Source organism: Lissotriton vulgaris, chromosome 2_2 (assembly GCF_964263255.1).
Source record: "Lissotriton vulgaris chromosome 2_2, aLisVul1.2, whole genome shotgun sequence".
Lineage (NCBI taxonomy): Eukaryota > Metazoa > Chordata > Amphibia > Caudata > Salamandridae > Lissotriton > Lissotriton vulgaris.
In genome coordinates, this window is record NC_141688.1 from 314,053,167 (window position 1) to 314,068,869 (window position 15,703).

Below are 15,703 nucleotides of genomic sequence, written 5' to 3' on the forward strand. Positions count from 1 at the left end.
ACAAATTACATTGTTTTCACATGTCTTCATTCCTAGACCAAATACTAGTGACTAGTGAGTGCTTTATTCTAACATTGTTAAATGTACTTTGTAGGTGGAACATCTGGTGGCGGGGCCAGTGTGGAGGTGGTGGTGCTCGACACGGAGGCGGAGGCCGATTCTTCAGGGGAGGAGGCGGCGGCGGCGGCTGTGAGATTTGAGACGGTGGTGGTGGCGGCCAGAGGTAAGCTCTTATATATTCCTTACTTATTGAGATTGAAGACTAGCTGGGAAGGCAAGAATATGAGATGCATGGCTGGGTGAATGATGAAGCAATGATGGGTGGAAGGACAACAGCCTGGGTGGGTGACACAGAAACTGTATGTGTCCATATACCTGGATCATGCTACTATCTGACTCTTAGATAGCATATGTGTATCTAGAGCAGGGGTACTCCTAGTACGGCCCGCGGGCCGGTGGTGGCCCGGCAAGCCTTCCTTGGCGGTGCGCAGACCTTGCAGACAATCACTGCTCCCCCGGCCCCCACAGAGCAGAGGCTTTTTTGTATTTCACCTGTTAGCGCCCCTGCATCTCCACTCTGACAATCACTGCTCCCCCGGCCCCCACAGAGCAGAGTGGAGATGCAAGGCCACAAAGAGGTGAAATAGAACAAAGCCTCTGCTCTGTGGGGCCGGGCAAGCAGTGATTGTCAGGGTGGAGAAGCAGGGGCGCTAAAACAAACAAAGCCTCAATAATATGTTAATGGTCTTTTAAAGACCTGTTAAGTACTTTGGTGTTGTTGTCTGTGTGTGCGCGTTGAGGAAGCGGTCTCAACCCGGGCTGAAGGCTGACACAGATAGACACACACACAGTGAGATGACAGAGGGGGAGGGAGAGGGAGGGCAGGAGGGAGAGAGAGATGGAGGGAGGGCAGGAGGGAGAGCAGGAGGGAGAGAGATGTATGTAAATGCTGGGTCTGGTGGCTCAGTGGATGAGGGCATCTGCTGCAGGGACCTGTGTGCAACCTCATGGTCACAAGTTATCGTTTTGCTTTAGCCCCGCCCCCTCTGACTCCGCCCCCACCAGTGCGGCCCTCGGCCCCAAACTACACTGTAAATGTAGCCCCTGAGAGAAAGTTTGTGAGTACCCATGATCTAGAGAGAGTAGACGGTCAGTGGATGAACTAAGTGTAACTTTGAAGAGCATGTAACACTGCACCCGCACGTCCGTTCCAGTGTAGGAAAGGCAAGGAAAAGAACTTTTAATTTTGTCCAAATACTACCATAAATAGTAGCAGTAGTTTGTATTGCAAGCACTGCATAGATCCGGTTATTATGGTGGCCACTCCCTACCTCTCTTAATAAGTTTAGTAGTACTCAGTCATTCATGTGTGGATGTATCACTGGTCACTCAATAAAAAGCAAAGCACCTAAAGTCATCCCATATATAAGCAAAAACATCCCATGTGAAGTGATAGATAATCAGATTATTTATCTTCTTCAATTTTCCATTTCTAGTACTCATTTCCACTGTAGGGTGAAAGTTAAATTAATTAAGCAGTAGCCCTTGAGTTGTAACAGAGTATTCTCAGTGCCACCCGTAATAGAAAAGTAAGAGCTTCACCACCTGCATGTACTGGACGGGTACAGTAACGCAACGGCAACGCAAGTCTAGGTCACTCCTCATGGCGTGCGTCTCTTTTTCTCGGGTGCAAGTTTACTGCGCTGGCATTATGCCGGCTTGCAGAAAATAACGTACCAATTTTCCAAAACAAGAGATAAGAAGAAGAATAAGACTGGTGTACTTTCATAGTCGACTCCAATGGAAGTCCACAGTGCTCGTAGAATTTGTTCCTTAAACTCCCACTAATGTTAGAGCAAGGATGAAGAAGTGTGAGGTTAGATAGATACTGGCCTCAATAGTTATGTAATGCGCTTGCAAGTTGCTAGTTGTACTGCAACACAAATTTCTGCTGAATGATTGAGTTAATCTTAAAGAGCATTGGTTACAGACTATGTCTTTCTTTCTTCATATAGGTTCTCCTTCCAAACGAACAAGGAGGAAGGAGCTGGCTAGAGCGGCCCGGCAACGGAGGATCGAGGCCACTGTTGCGGAATATCGGCGGCTGGTGGCCCTGGAGGCCGTGGAAAGTGTGCAGTCGACAACTACAACAACGTCGTCTGCATCGGCCTCCGTGGCCCCACGGGCTGCCACCCAGCACAGTGGTCCACCCAGACTGAGCCGGGCTGCCAAAGGCAAACGCCACCGCCGAGCAGCAAGGCCAACAGCTGCCTCTCACAGGCATTGCATCTGCAAGGCAGTGAAGGCACGCCTGCGCCGCACTACCCTGATGGTGTCCCGCCTTCAGCAGGAGCTCGCCTTGCTCCGCGAGGAGCATGATGCCCTGGCCCAAAAAGTTAACAGCATCCACCCATAGTGTCCCTTGCCCCTTTTTTAGAGACTTTTGGGGGGTGGGAATTGGGAGTTGGGTTTTTGGGGACTTTTGAAGGACAATCGTTGGGGTTAGGGAGGGTCTTGCGGGAGATTATTTTGTTAGGGATATAAATATACTTTTTCAAACTTTATCTGAGCATACCTGTTTTTTACTGCTTGCCTGGTGGGTGGGGGTTTAACGTTGACTGTTTTCCTGAAAGTTTAGTTCCATTTTCTTCCTTTAAGTGTAAATGCCCAAATGTTTTCAACACTAAGTGCCTCTCACAGACTAAGTGAAGTGAATCCAAGAGTCCTAGGACTTTAGTAGTACTACCTTCAGTCTCTCGTCTCTCGTACTAATACTCCATTATACCCCCAAACCACCAAACGCTTATCTTACCTGTAATTTGTGTTTGAAAGTAGGGCTAGACCCAGGGCTGGCTCCACGGGAAACACCGAATAACGTTGGCAATGTTGGTCGGATAAAATTTCCTCATAGCGGTGGTACTAGTGGTGTGACACAGTGGCAGTTGCATGCCTATGAAAAAAAAGAAAATGAAATCTGGTTTGTCCTCCTGAGCAATTCAACGGTACAACTGAGAATATAGCAGGTGACAGAAGTACAGTAGAGCAGTGCCACATTGTAGCCTAACAAATGGTAAAGTATAACTACTAATTCGGTTGAAGTTCTTTCACATTAGCAATGGTTCTTTGTCAAGCAGAGTAAGAATATATCATCGACAACTGTGGAAAGAAAGAATGCGACAGTACAGGGCCTGTGTGGAATTATTGATAACGATATTCAACATAAGGTCTCTGTAGCCAGATACCCGAGAGCCTTGCTGGTCACTATAAATCCATTCACAACAACACTCAATGGGGTTGGTCTGGAAGGTGTCAGGTTTACTCCCCGTGATCCAGTCGATGCAAATATGGTTCCACCTCCAAATGTCACCAACACCCAGAAGTGTAAACACAGGGTGTTCGAGGCATTAGGCGGGGGAGAAAAATAACAAACTAAAATAAAAAATGTGGGATGGGTAAAGGTAGGGTCAGCAGGGAAAGGATACCTGTAACAGAAGACAAGACAGGCATCAGTGAAGTGCTGTCCTAACATACAAGGGTACTCTCATATAGTCTCACTAAATAACCAAGGAAGTAGACAAGTACCTGAGCACCAAGAAAACATGACCTTGGATAGGAAATACTATAGCCCTTCTGCCACAATCTGTGAGGAAGGCCTAAGAAACACATAAACATATAGTTAACGAACACACTCCTGTCGCACCAAACACACTCGCGTTATACTAAGACATCAAACCCACTACTCACAACATACCACAAACTTGGTAGAGGACTCAATGTACAAAGGGGGTTCCAAATAGTCAAAGCAAAGATGTATGGTCCAACAAAAAGGAAGAGGGAAACGGTAGTGTGCAGAACAGAAACCAGAATAACGCGCAACAGGAAGCGCGTCTGTTCCCCAGATAAACTTCCTGCAAGTCTCCCGCCTACTCATGGGAAATGTAGTTTCATAGTACGGTAGGCGCTTAGGGGCTGCGTAACCTGACAGAAGGTATAGTAGATAGAAAAGGAGAAATTGCTTTTTTTCTAGGTGTCCCCTCACTCACCAGGGTTGCCCCTTGGTGACATGCTTCATCATTGGGGCCATCCCAGTCCTCTACGGCCTGGGGCGTGCTGCGACTTGCGAATTACGTAGGAGCACTTACAAATGACTATGTGTGGTGCAGATGTGATAGTGGAGTGGACTAAGTGATGTGTTAAGGGATCAATTTAGAAGCCTAGAGAGAGCCAAGAAATGCAGTCACAGTCAGAGAAAAAGGCAAGGGATACTGTATCTATGTGGTTGTAGTGGTCCTGTTGGAAGTGGTAAGTAAGTTGCCTGCAGAAAAAAAATCCTCCTATTAGCGGCACTCCTCCATTGCAGCCGACGCTTCGTCCATCGATGTTGGTCACCAGAAGACACCCTGTAAAAAAAAGCACAGCATAGACAAACAATTGAACATAAACAATTCTTTGGGTACAAACCTATCCATCAATCTTTGAAAGTGCATGCACTACTGCATGCATGTCAGTGAAAAGTAAGTAGTACATTCGACAACTGTGGAAGAAAGAATGCAACAGTAAAGGGCCTATGTGTAAATTATTGATAACGATATTCAACATAAGGTCTCTGTAGCCAGATACCCGAGAGCCTTGCTGGTCACTATAAATCCATTCACAACAACACTCAGTGGGGTTGGTCTGGAAGGTATAGTAGATAGAAAAGGAGAAATTGCTTTTTTTCTAGGTGTCCCCTCACTCACCAGGGTTGCCCCTTGGTGACATGCTTCATCATTGGGGCCATCCCAGTCCTCTACGGCCTGGGGCGTGCTGCGACTTGCGAATTACGTAGGAGCACTTACAAATGACTATGTGTGGTGCAGATGTGATAGTGGAGTGGACTAAGTGATGTGTTAAGGGATCAATGTAGAAGCCGAGAGAGAGCCAAGAAATGCAGTCACAGTCAGAGAAAAAGGCAAGGGATACTGTATCTATGTGGTTGTAGTGGTCCTGTTGGAAGTGGTAAGTAAGTTGCCTGCAGAAAAAAAATCCTCCTATTAGCGGCACTCCTCCATTGCAGCCGACGCTTCGTCCATCGATGTTGGTCACCAGAAGACACCCTGTCCACTGCCTGCCTGATGCTGAATTGTGGCTCGCTACTGTGAAGCCTGACTCCATCCTTTTTTCCCCATTGCAGAGACTGAAACCCGGCCTGTAATTATTCAACGAAAAACAGGAAGTGATATAATATTACAACACCACTGATAAATAAATATAAGGTATGTAGGCTGTGGAGTGCAAAAAGTCACAATTTGTTTTTCCTAGTAGACAGTACAATGTTTTTGAAAGTGCGTACTCTGAGTCACCTTTTGAAGGATAAATAAGTATGGGCAAATTAATGTAGCGGATCTTGCCCCTCAAGCTAGGTGTACTGTAAACTGTGTTTTAGAACAAAATTAGATCTTCCTAGCAGTGCTCCCACCCAGACCCTTACTAAAGCCAGTCGCAAAAATGTAGAAGACCCCCAATCAAATCTCAAAAAACGAGGCCTAGCAGAAAACTGGTGACAAAACTTACTTTGAAAGTAAAAGTAGGCCGAAGTACCCTAATTACCCATTACCCACCGTGGATTGCATTCAAACCACTTGCAAGCAACCAAGCAAAAGTAGCCATAGCCAGCATCGCTCCAAGACTCGAAATCCCCCCCACTCAAACACATGCAATAGAAATACTGCTAACCCTAACGAACCCTAAGTTAAGAATAGTGGCAAAGGCTTTCTTTAACTATGCCAAATCCCCCCTTTCCCACCATGGATTTTCTTCAAATGACTTGCAACCAAAATTACACATTCTCACGAGTGCTCTAAGACCCCAGAACTCAGTTTGAAAAATCTAGAACACCCCGAAACACATGCAATCCTGCTGCTAGGGCTAACCCTAACGAACCCTAAGTTACAAAAAGTGCCAAAACTAAAGGCTTTTCTGCGCGGATTTTGTCCCAACCACTTCTACCCGGTATTAGACCTTCCCAGGAATGCCCCAAGACCCGTCAACCCACCCGCCAAGAAGCATAACACCCCCAAACAGGCCAAAAGCAAAATCTCATACTTGCAATATTTCTGGGCCTTCGGTCCAAACGCGCTGCGTAGCTAGGCCATAAGTCGGGGTTGGCACGACGGATTTCCTGAAAAGCAAATGCAATCAAGATTAGAGTGTCCCAGCAGTGCTCCCAGACCACGAAACTCACCCGCAAACAGACGGAACCCCCCCTAAGAGCACCTCAAAGGCAAGCAAGTCATCAAAAACACAAAAAAAATTCCGCCTGGGATTTGGTCCAAAACACTTTTATCCGGTATTAGAGCTTCCCAGCAATGGCCCCAGAGCCGTCAACCCAGGAGAAAACGAGTAGAAGACCCCCAAACAGCCAAAGAGCAAAAGTACAAAAATGGGGACTTAGTCAATTTTTCACAAATTTCCCAAATCACTCCGCGCGCGCTCTGCAGCTAGGCCCTAAGTCCCCTCTGCCACCATGGATTTGCTTCAAACCTCTTGCAAAGTAAAGTATATATAGCCAGCAGTGCTCCCAGACCACGAAACTCACCCACAAACACCAGGAAGCCCCCCAAACAGGCCCCCGAAAACGCTACATAGAGCAAAATGTCAGAAATAGCCAAAAAAAAATCGGCCTGGATTTTGTCCCAACCACTTCTACCCGGTATTAGACCTTCCCAGGAATGCCCCAAGACCCGTCAACCCACCCGCCAAGAAGCATAACACCCCCAAACAGGCCAAAAGCAAAATCTCATACTTGCAATATTTCTGGGCCTTCGGTCCAAACGCGCTGCGTAGCTAGGCCATAAGTCGGGGTTGGCACGACGGATTTCCTGAAAAGCAAATGCAATCAAGATTAGAGTGTCCCAGCAGTGCTCCCAGACCACGAAACTCACCCACAAACACCAGGAAGCCCCCCAAACAGGCCCCCGAAAACGCTACATAGAGCAAAATGTCAGAAATAGCCAAAAAAAAATCGGCCTGGATTTTGTCCCAACCACTTCTACCCGGTATTAGACCTTCCCAGGAATGCCCCAAGACCCGTCAACCCACCCGCCAAGAAGCATAACACCCCCAAACAGGCCAAAAGCAAAATCTCATACTTGCAATATTTCTGGGCCTTCGGTCCAAACGCGCTGCGTAGCTAGGCCATAAGTCGGGGTTGGCACGACGGATTTCCTGAAAAGCAAATGCAATCAAGATTAGAGTGTCCCAGCAGTGCTCCCAGACCACGAAACTCACCCACAAACACCAGGAAGCCCCCCAAACAGGCCCCCGAAAACGCTACATAGAGCAAAATGTCAGAAATAGCCAAAAAAAAATCGGCCTGGATTTTGTCCCAACCACTTCTACCCGGTATTAGACCTTCCCAGGAATGCCCCAAGACCCGTCAACCCACCCGCCAAGAAGCATAACACCCCCAAACAGGCCAAAAGCAAAATCTCATACTTGCAATATTTCTGGGCCTTCGGTCCAAACGCGCTGCGTAGCTAGGCCATAAGTCGGGGTTGGCACGACGGATTTCCTGAAAAGCAAATGCAATCAAGATTAGAGTGTCCCAGCAGTGCTCCCAGACCACGAAACTCACCCACAAACAGACGGAACCCCCCTAAGAGCACCTCAAAGGCAAGCAAGTCATCAAAAACACAAAAAATTTTCCGCCTCGGATTTGGTCCAAACCACTTTTAGTGCTTCCCAGCAATGGCCCCAGACCCGTCAACTCACCTGCAAAGAGGTAGAACAACACCCCCACAAGTGCTGAGTCTTTCTTCATTGGGCGTAAACCAGCCCTCTGCTTTGATGGAAATAGGAGTCTGGAGGAGGAGGATAGAGGAGCATGTTCTTCTGAACTTGTGAACCTGAGGAATGCAGACTGCGGCACCTTCAAATAAATTAGCAAACAAGTGAAGACAGTTCTGCTGATGGGCTTGTTTTTGTGATTATCTGATTAAAGTTTGAATTATATTAACTGTGCACAACAAAGAAAGACAGACACACAGGAATAAAAGTGAATAAGGATGAAAAAGAAAGTTATTGATTCGTTGTCTCATTTTCAGGGCTCGAAGTCGGTATCACGGTCCAGGAATAAGAATAAGGCTTCGTCATCATACTCTGCAAATTCAGGCAGGGTGAGCTCAGTGTCACCTGACAGAGTAGAAATTCCCTCATCTATGTTGCTGTCCACCTCCTCTTCATCCGGCACGCTCTCTCGTACTCTGAAATCTGGTGGTATGAGGTGCTGATTCATCTTGATCATTGTTAACCTCTCCACATTTTTGGGCGAGAGGCGGCTCCGTTTGGGAGTTACAATCCCACCAGCCGCACTGAAAACCCGTTCAGAAGACACGCTTGCGAGTGGGCAAGACAAGTAGTTTAAAGCCAGGTTGGTGAGCTGTGGCCACAATTCTTTTTTCCCATGCCAATACGCCAATGGGTCAGAATTAACATAGACCTCTGTTGAGTCATTCAGATAGTCCTTCACCATCGACTCAAGGTCCTCATCCAAGGTTCCTCCACTTTGCTTAGCTCTTGCTGTGCCTCTGACCTTTTGAGAACCAAACCCACGCAGAGCTAGCCAATCCTCTTCAGCCTCCAATGTTTCTGTTGTCTTTCGTGCAGATGATCCGGTTGCCGGTGTCTTTAACGGCTGAGAGGTCACTTGTGCCACAGCCACAGGTGCAGAAGTGGATTGTTTTGACTGGGGATGGCCTGCTGATGTACTGCCATTTCCTTCAATTTCCAGCCGTTCTGTTTCAAACTTCTTGGCTGACAAGGCTAGCCAACGTTTGTACTTTAGAACATGTTCATCATCAAAAGGAAAGAATGCTTTGCCTGCCAGCGCCTTTTTGTAGCGTGGAACCAGAATAGTAGCACAAATGTAATGCTGTTCTGAGTGGATCTTTTTAAGACGTTCATCACCTTGTAGGAGCTCTAATAATTGCTCGGCCAGAAGCAAAGAGTCTTGGTTTTTATCTTTTCTAAACACAGAACACACCTCCTTCAGTTGGTCCTCCAGCATGTACAACAATGGGATAGCTTTTCCCAAATTAGAGTCCTCCTTGCTGACTGCACGCGTGAAGAACTCAAAAGGACGAAGCATGCGTGTCAGGCTTTCAACTATGTTCCATTGCGGCCCACCCATCCTCAGCTCCTCTGCACCCTCTTTAAGGAAATATTGATCGAGTTCCGTATACTGCTCATACAGACGCTCAAGCATGTAGAAGGTTGAGTTCCAACGTGTTACCACCTCCTGGATGAGTGCTTTCACTGGCATTTGATGTTGATATAGCAGGCTCCTCAGCTGCTTCCGGGCCTTAAAAGAATGGCTGAAATGCTTGCACATTTTTCGGCAGGTGTCCAATACACCGTACGCTGCACTGCCTTTATTACCCAAGAATTTTTGGACAACCAGGTTTATACAGTGCGCCAAACACGGCACTCTGAAATAGTAACCGTCCCTCATGGCCTTAACTATATTGGAGCCATTGTCCGTGGAAACATAACCAACCTTGCGTTTTAGTGGGGACAGACAGTTAAGGACCTTTGTGTTAAAGACATCCAAAATGTTTTCTGCTGTGTGACGTTTCTCCAAACCAAACATGGCTAGTGTTGCATGTTTCCGAGCACCTTTAAAAACAATGTTAGTGTCAACACCTGAGTTTAGCTTTGCTTTAGCCCCTGAAAAAGAGACCCAGTGTGCAGTGATGCACATGTAATCAGCGCCTGCGCCACTGGTCCACATGTCTGTTGTCAGATGTATAGTGTGAACAGCACTCTTCTGCAAAGCTGCCCCAATCACCTTCAGAACATCTTCATGTAGTGCTGGAACCGCAACTCGGGCAAAATAGAACCGGCTAGGAACCTTCCATTTAGGGCAGAGCGCTGTCACTAATTCTAGAAAACCAACCCCTTCTACAAAAGAAAAAGGGAGAAGGTCCAGAGCTAGCATTTTAGCCAGCTTAGTGTTATACAGACGGGTCATTGGGTGGTTGCGTTCATATTGCGCTTCTGTAAACAACATCTTTTTAATGTTGCCCTGGACCAATGATTTACGGGATGATGATGATCTCTTCGACCCAGTTACGCTCGCTGATGAACTTTTCCGCATTGATGTCTCACTCTCTCCCACACTCTTAGTGTGGCTCCCATGGGGTGTGCTGACATGGGAACTGGGTGTAAGTGAAGTGTTTGAATCGTCTTCTTCTACCTCCTCGTCATCAGCAGATGAAAAATCAACGTTTTCATTACGTGCAATTCCGGCTTTCTTGACCGCCTCTAGGTGCGGAAACCATTGGACAGCGTGCCTTCTCTCAAGATGACCTCTCTGGCCTCCGGTACCATAGTTAGAACCAAGCTTACCACGACCAACTCGAAGCTTACAAAGGCTACAAATGGCTACGTTTTCCTTTTTTGGGCAAACACTAAAGAAGTCCCAAACTGGAGACTTGAAATGTCTTTGGGGGCCGGAGGAGGCGGCGATACTGGTGGTGGTGGTCCTGCTGCTAATGCCAGATGAAGTGGAGGATGTGGATTGCCGAACTTCAGTACGTTTTGCACTTTCACCACCACGAATTGAGGTCGAGGACGAGGTGGGTACCTTCTTGCGAAGAAATATGGAAGCGGTAGGTTTTGGTGTACTACTTAACTCCAAATCTAATGATTCCATTTCCATTGCCTCCTCGCCGACATCATCATCACGCTCAGCAGCTTCTCGGGATAGGGTCAAAATGTCTCTTTGCTGCATGCCCGGTGGGGCTGCAGTGACCTTTGTGATGACTGGCTCGTCGTCATCGTGAGAGGCTTCATCACCAGCAGTATCTGTCACTTCTTGTTGAGCCTCATCACACTCCATAGGTTTGAGTTTTTGGACGACCTTCCTTTTACGCTTAGGTACCAGTGTCAGATCATGGTGTGCCTCACTCTCAGGCTGCCGTGGTGGTACCCATTCGTCATCCAGATCATCAGAAGGCGGTGGGCTTGAAGAAGATGTAGACACCCCCCTTGATCTTTTCCTTGCTAGGGATGTGGAAGACAATGAATGATCATCAGGAAGAGTGGCTTCCAATGATACCTCGGCTTCATTGTCGATTTCCTGATGTGCCCCTACTTCGGGAGGAACAACTATTGTGGGCACTTGTGAACCTCCATGCACCTTTGCTTGCGCATCTCCTTTTGCTGCCTCTCCTTCCACATGTACTTGGGCGTGTACTTGCACATGGTGTTGTTGTTGCGGCTGTGTTGATTCAGGGACATTGCTGCTACTTTCTTGCGATGAGCCAACATCACTGGTCGATGGTGATTGGAGAAGTACACTGACTGCCTCTGAAGCACTCAAGGGCTTTGACTTAAGTTGGCGTGGTGGTGGAGGCACTGAACCCAATGGAGCAGGGGTGCTGCTCCCAGCTTGGTCCCCAGCAGAACCTGCTGCAGCAGGCGTACTTTTTTTTTTGCTCCCAAAAAACGTGGCGGGTGGCACACCAGCCTCCTTGGTACCTTGCTTCTTCTGCTCCTTACTAGCAACTTTCTTGCTAGAGGAGCTACGGAGAACTTTCTTTGGGGGCGGGGCCATCTTCTTCAGAGCAGGTCAGACAGCAGGCCGCAGTTGCACGAATTGTAGAGTTGTCTGAGGCGAGACGTGACGTCGCGTGACGTTATGCTGCACACACACACCGCTGCAGGACTTCTTCCTGGCACTGGTGGTTCTCTTGAGTCTTGTGCACCTAAAAAAAATGGAAGACAGAGGAACATCAGTTCAGTTATAGAGCACAAAAAAAATCGAAAAACACTGCAAAATCAGCACAATCCCAATCCATCCATGCCCTCCATAATGTTTAAATTCAAGACAACCCACAGAAAGACTAGGCCCATGCAAGACTCACTAGTACCCCTGGGCATAAATAAAGGTTGAAAAGTAGGCAAAATGGTTGGAGGCCTAACAACAAAGCCTGCATTCAAAATGGCCACTTGCCTGCCAGCACATGGCCAGTGCCTGTAGCTGCACTCAAAATGGCCACCAGCCACATGGCATGTCCCTCCCCATGAACACCCCCAAAAATCGAAAAACACTGCAAAATCAGCACAATCCCATTCCATCCATGCCCTCCATGATGTTTAAATTCAAGACACCCCACAGAAAGACTAGGCCCATGCACCACTCACTACCCCTGGTCAAGGCCCCAACAACAGGTCAAAAATCGAAAAACACAGAAAAAATCAGCACAATCCCATTCAATCCATGCCCTCCATGATGTTTAAGTTGAAGACAGCCCACAGAAAGACTAGGCCCATGCTAGACTCAAATACCCCTGGTGAAAAGGCCACAAGTACAGGCCCAAAAAACGAAAATCACTGAAAAATCTGCACAATCCCATTCAATCCATGCCCTCCATGATGTTTAAGTTGAAGACAGCCCACAGAAAGACTAGGCCCATGCTAGACTCAAATACCCCTGGTGAAAAGGCCACAAGTACAGGCCCAAAAAACGAAAATCACTGAAAAATCTGCACAATCCCATTCAATCCATGCCCTCCATGATGTTTAAGTTGAAGACAGCCCACAGAAAGACTAGGCCCATGCTAGACTCAAATACCCCTGGTGAAAAGGCCACAAGTACAGGCCCAAAAAACGAAAATCACTGAAAAATCTGCACAATCCCATTCCATCCATGGCCTCCATGATGTTTAAATTCAAGACAACCCACAGAAAGACTAGGCCCATGCAAGACTCACTAGTACCCCTGGGCATAAATAAAGGTTGAAAAGTAGGCAAAATGGTTGGAGGCCTAACAACAAAGCCTGCATTCAAAATGGCCACTTGCCTGCCAGCACATGGCCAGTGCCTGTAGCTGCACTCAAAATGGCCACCAGCCACATGGCATGTCCCTCCCCATGAACACCCCCAAAAATCGAAAAACACTGCAAAATCAGCACAATCCCATTCCATCCATGGCCTCCATGATGTTTAAATTCAAGACAACCCACAGAAAGACTAGGCCCATGCAAGACTCACTACCCCTGGGCATAAATGAAGGTTGAAAAGTAGGCAAAATGGTTGGAGGCCTAACAACAAAGCCTGCATTCAAAATGGCCACTTGCCTGCCAGCACATGGCCAGTGCCTGTAGCTGCACTCAAAATGGCCACCAGCCACATGGCATGTCCCTCCCCATGAACACCCCCAAAAATCGAAAAACACTGCAAAATCAGCACAATCCCATTCCATCCATGGCCTACATGATGTTTAAATTCAAGACAGCCCACAGAAAGACTAGGCCCATGCACCACTCACTACCCCTGGTCAAGGCCCCAACAACAGGTCAAAAATCGAAAAACACTGCAAAATCAGCACAATCCCATTCAATCCATGCCCTCCATGATGTTTAAGTTGAAGACAGCCCACAGAAAGACTAGGCCCATGCTAGACTCAAATACCCCTGGTGAAAAGGCCACAAGTACAGGCCCAAAAAACGAAAATCACTGAAAAATCTGCACAATCCCATTCCATCCATGGCCTCCATGATGTTTAAATTCAAGACAACCCACAGAAAGACTAGGCCCATGCAAGACTCACTACCCCTGGGCATAAATAAAGGTTGAAAAGTAGGCAAAATGGTTGGAGGCCTAACAACAAAGCCTGCATTCAAAATGGCCACTTGCCTGCCAGCACATGGCCAGTGCCTGTAGCTGCACTCAAAATGGCCACCAGCCACATGGCATGTCCCTCCCCATGAACACCCCCAAAAATCGAAAAACACTGCAAAATCAGCACAATCCCATTCCATCCATGGCCTACATGATGTTTAAATTCAAGACAGCCCACAGAAAGACTAGGCCCATGCACCACTCACTACCCCTGGTCAAGGCCCCAACAACAGGTCAAAAATCGAAAAACACAGAAAAATCTGCACAATCCCATTCCATCCATGCCCTCCATGATGTTTAAATTCAAGACACCCCACAGAAAGACTAGGCCCATGCAACACTCACTACCCCTGGTGAAAAGGCCACAAGTACAGCCCAAAAAAACGAAAATCACTGAAAAATAAGCACAATCCCAAGCCATCCAGCCCCTCCATGATGTTTAAATTCAAGACACCCCACAGAAAGACTCAGTCCACCCACCACTGAGTACCCCTGGGAAAAAGGCCCCAAAACAGCCCAAAAATCGAAAATTCCAAAATTTTAATTGCAGCAACTGTATTGCCCCAAACAAACTTACTTGTAAAATTTCTAATCCAACAGTGATCCAAAGAAAGTCAAAAAGGCCTCAAATCCAAAGATCCAGCAGCATCCACAAAAAGTAATCCTTCCAGCTGCACATCCAAATGAAAAGTGACCAGGAGATGGACAAAGCACTGGGAGGAGCCTGCTGAACAGGAACAGGAAGTTGAAGACTGTGGGGCACTTCCTTCCTCCCACCCCCCTGCACCCCTCCCCAAAATGGACTCCTCGCTAAAAAAGTGCAGGCAAATGTCAAACTAAGGAGTTATTCACATAAAAATCATCATTTTTAGAAGGTTTATGCTGCTTGCTGGTGGATTTCTTGTGCAGAATTGCAAATTTATATTTTCGCTCGCCGCATCTCAAATCTCGCAATTGCGAAGTACCGCGAGACGTGATCTCGCCGTACTCGCGTTGACAAACTATCGCTGGCAAGCCGCGATGACGTAATCGCGCTCGCCAATTCCCGCGGGATCACACAGCAAGATCCAAAATGGCGCAGCACTCGCAAACTATCGAAAAAAACAACTCGGCAAACGATGATAAACGCCGCGCGCCGCAAAAATTGTATCACCAACGCCGCGCGCCGCCAAAAAAATCCGCTGCGTGCGAATTTGCGGATTTTGCGGGAAATCCGCAAATCTCGCGGATTGCGGATTTCCCGAAAATCCGCAAAATCCGCGAGCGTAACGGATTTTCCGCCCATGCTTAGCCCTGTGACCACACCAACTGATAGAGGAAGCACGAGGCTGTGCCCTGTGACCACACCAACTGATAGAGGAAGCACGAGGCTGTGCACTGTGACCACACCAACTGATAGAGGAAGCACGAGGCTGTGCCCTGTGACCACACCAACTGATAGAGGAAGCAGGAGGCTGTGCCCTGTGACCACACCAACTGATAGAGGAAGCACGAGGCTGTACATTGTGACCACACCAACTGATAGAGGAAGCACGAGGCTGTGCCCTGTGACCACACCAACTGATAGAGGAAGCACGAGGCTGTGTCCTGTGACCACACCAACTGATAGAGGAAGCACGAGGCTTTGCACTGTGACCACACCAACTGATATAGGAAGCACAAGGCTGTGCCCTGTGACCACACCAACTAATAGAGGAAGCACGAGGCTGTGCACTGTGACCACACCAACTAATAGAGGAAGCACGAGGCTGTGTCCTGTGACCACACCAACTGATAGAGGAAGCACGAGGCTGTACACTGTGACCACACCAACTGATAGAGGAAGCACGAGGCTGTGCCCTGTGACCACACCAACTGATAGAGGAAGCACGAGGCTGTGCCCTGTGACCACATCAACTGATAGAGGAAGAACGAGGCTGTGCCCTGTGACCACACCAACTGATAGAGGAAGCACGAGGCTGTGCCCTGTGACCACACCAAATGATAGAGGAAGCACGAGGCTGTGCCCTATGACCACACCAACTAATAGAGGAAGCAC